General features: G+C 39.7%; 1 long non-coding RNA gene across 1 annotated transcript; it reads left to right on the forward strand.

Annotated features, from left to right (window-relative positions):
• Positions 1-1,385: 1,385 nt before the first annotated feature.
• Positions 1,386-2,788, forward strand: LOC138297370 (uncharacterized). The gene is made up of 3 exons (XR_011204062.1): positions 1,386-1,671; positions 2,065-2,135; positions 2,663-2,788. It is a non-coding gene; the product is annotated as an uncharacterized lncRNA (long non-coding RNA).
• The last annotated feature ends 768 nt before the right edge of the window (positions 2,789-3,556 follow it).

Consider the following 3,556-nt stretch of genomic DNA (forward strand, 5'->3'; position numbering starts at 1 on the left):
ATCCTGGTTTTTAAAGGACGAGTAGTGCTGCCGATGTAGGTTAAATTGCAAGGACACCAAATCGCATAGACAACATAGGAGCTGTTGCAATTGATGAAATCATGAATGTGGTGAATTGAATTATTGATAGTAACAGATCTGGATTTAGAAAGTCCCAACTTGCAAACAGAGCATTTACTGCAGGTGTAGAATCCCTTAGGTTTGGGCGGTAGAAAAGTAGAAACTGGCTTCTCGCGATAAAATGATGGGCAGAGTTTATTACGAAGATTAGGGGCCCGTCTGAAACCCATTTGGGGAGAATGAGTTATATGTTGGCGGATGGAAGGATTTTTCAGTAATAAGTACCAATGTTTCTTGAGTAGTTTCCATATACGTTGGTGACCATTATGAAACACCGTGATAAACCTGATTACCTGCTGTTTATTAGTCAATTTTGTTTGGTGAAGCAATTGGTTACGATCCAAGTCTCTCAAATGTGCCTGTGTACTGTTTAATGAGTTACGATTATAACCCCTAGTGGTAAGTCTCTCAATCATTTAAGAAGAAGCAGCATCATAATCAGAGATGTTAGTGCAATTTAATCTTATTCTCCTCAGTTCTCCTTTGGGAATATTACGAATAGTGCTGGGAGGGTGACAACTGGTAGCGTGAAGAATAGCTGCTGTAGTTTTCCGAAAAAACTTAGTTTGCAATTTATTGTCTTCTACAAATATTAGTAGGTCTAGGTACTCAATCGAGGAATTGGAAATTTGATAGGTAATATCGATATTCCAGGCATTAGGAGTTAAGGACTGAATAAATTCATGGAGGATTGCGAGTATGGGCACTCACGGGGATGGTGGCCTGCTGGAGACATGGGGACCCCTTCCCGTTTGCGAATGGGTTACCATCCACTTCAAGTGGATGGTAACAGCGATTTCATTTGCGACCGCTTTCGCGGGCGCAAATGAAATTGCATAGCATTGCGAGTCGCAAATAGGAAGGGAACACCCCTTCCTATTTGCGAGTCGGAAATGCATTTTGCGAGTCGGATCCGACTCGCAAAATGCATTTCTGCATAGCAGAGAGGCTTTTGCGCCTTGCAAACGGCTTTTTTTGCCGTTTGCGAGGCGCAAACCCTTTGCAACATCTGGCCCCTAGTTTTCACCTTTAATTAATTTTTTACTGTTTTACACGTCATCTCTTTTCACGAATCTTTTTTATTTCAATTTTTAGTTATTTATCGTCTCCCTACTTCTATGCTCCTCTCCTTCTCGGTTGTATCGTCTTCATTACGGTCTATCTTTATTTTTCATTCTTCACTTTTCGCTTCTTATATCTTATATTCCATTTTTAACTTCCCTTTTTGATGTGAGTCTCGTTTGGGTTTCTTTATTTGACTCTCGTTTATTTTTTGTTTTTCTTTTCTTCCTCTGTTTCTAACTAACTTTCTCTCTTTCTCTTAACTTTATCACATTCAGTACTATTCAGCCTGGCCCCAGTAAACCGGCACTCACTAACATCTCATTAGTCCCTCTTTTCTTTCTGCACCCCGACGGCAACATTGAGGTAGGACTTCTAGTGTCCGAGGCTCAGCTTATAAACTTGCAGCCGGCGTCTTCGCGTCCGACCCGGCTTTTTCAATTGAAAACGGACGCAACACTGGATTTATTATTGGATTGCTGTGCTCCGGTAAGACTGGTGGTTACACACTTTGTACCACCGTAATTCTCTTGCTCTTTTAGTACACTTTATATAAGGGGCCCGTGTTTCAGCTGTATCTTCGACATGTAGCCTCTGTTTAACGAGGCTTGTAGCAATATTGCTAACTCCTTCGTTTATAAGCCTACTTCTTCCAGAACGATTTTCTTTCCTCTTTATACATCTTTAACTAAGTTTAATTTGTTATTAATTATATCCTGTATTAATCTCTGACCCTAATGAGGCTTTATAATGTTTGGTATCACAGTAATGTTTCTTCATGTATTACTTTACACCTTTATGAGTTATGATGGATTATGATGATTATATCATTGTTTACGATTCTCCTAGAGTATATATTTGTTGTATATATATTTTTTGCAGACTCAGAACATGCCAGACTATCTTATGCTACAAATTGGTTTGCTTTTGCACTGTCGTATTCTATCTAAATGGTATGTCCGTTTTTAATAGAGTTCTTAGTCTTAATTTTCTTCATCTTTAGTTAGTATATTATTGCTAATCTCCTTATATCTGGTAGGCATATAATTACTTCACTCTTCCTTATCTTTCTTTCCTTAATTCCTAGTACTATATTGGAGTCCACTGCTAATACTTCTTTTTTCAGATACCTGGTTTAATTCTAACTCTAAAACTTTTTCACTCCTGATAGTATGATCTTCACGACTATAGGGGTTCTCACATTAGTGGTTTTTCAATCTGCGGTGGTCTATATGCTCACATTAGTCAGCTAATCACTAATTATCACTCTTGCGCCTTGGATTCTCCTCCCTGGTTTCTTTCTTTAATAATATTGGCTATTACTTGTCCTTTAGTTATTACCGATGTTTGACAAATACTAATTATTAATCTGCACCATGGATTCCTACACCTTCGGGTGGCGTCTGATTGTTTAGAACTTCTTTTTCTAATAATGACTAGACTTATTCTTAGTTGGATCTTGTTTCCTTTTCCCTTCCAGCCTTGAGAAAGCCCCGGCTTACGCGCCACTTGGGGCGAAACACGTGTTGGCTGATCTCTTCTTTGTGCTGTTGCTCTGGACTTATATACAGACGCTAACTGCTTTGGAAATAACCGTGTTTCACCTACCAAAAATAAAAAAAAATCATTAAGGCTGATCTCTTCTTTGTGCTGTTGCTCTGGACTTATATATAGACGCTAACTGCTTTGGAAATAACCGTGTTTCACCTACAAAAATTCAAAAAAATCATTAAATATAATAAATAAGGAACCTATGGATCAACCTTCGATGTTATCATAGTTTGTCCTACCTTCCTCTAATCTTTAAGTATTTGTATCCTTTGGTAAAGATCTTTTTGAGGGACTTTCCCACTACCAGTCTTCATTCACTTCCAGACTGTGAAGCAGTAGGAAAAGAATTAAGGGCCAGATGTAGCAAAGGGTTTTACCCATTGTGTGTCTATGGGAAAATTCGTTGGTACATATGGCCCTAAACTTCAGAAGGATTAAGGGCCAGATGTAGGAAAGTCTGAGTTTGCAACTTGCAAATTACGAGTCTGAGCGACTCACAATTTGCAAGTTGCAAACCCGGATGCAGGATGGTGTCCCTGATGTCGCAAGGGGGTCGCAAAGACCCACCTCATTAATATTAATGAGGTGGGTCGCAATTTGCGACCCCTTCCGATTCGCAGCAGTCACAGGGATGGTGGCCTGCTGGAGACAGCAGACCACCATGTCTGTGACTGCTTTTGAATAAAGCAGTTTTTTTTTTTGTATTGCAGCCCGTTTTCCTTAAAGTCCATAGGACCACTGCCTGCTCTGAAAAAATGTTTTCAGTGCCATTCAAAAAGGGGAAGCGGTCCCATTGGGACCCCTTCCCTTTTGCGAATGGGTT

The sequence above is a fragment of the Pleurodeles waltl genome, chromosome 5, assembly GCF_031143425.1.
Source record: "Pleurodeles waltl isolate 20211129_DDA chromosome 5, aPleWal1.hap1.20221129, whole genome shotgun sequence".
NCBI lineage: Eukaryota > Metazoa > Chordata > Amphibia > Caudata > Salamandridae > Pleurodeles > Pleurodeles waltl.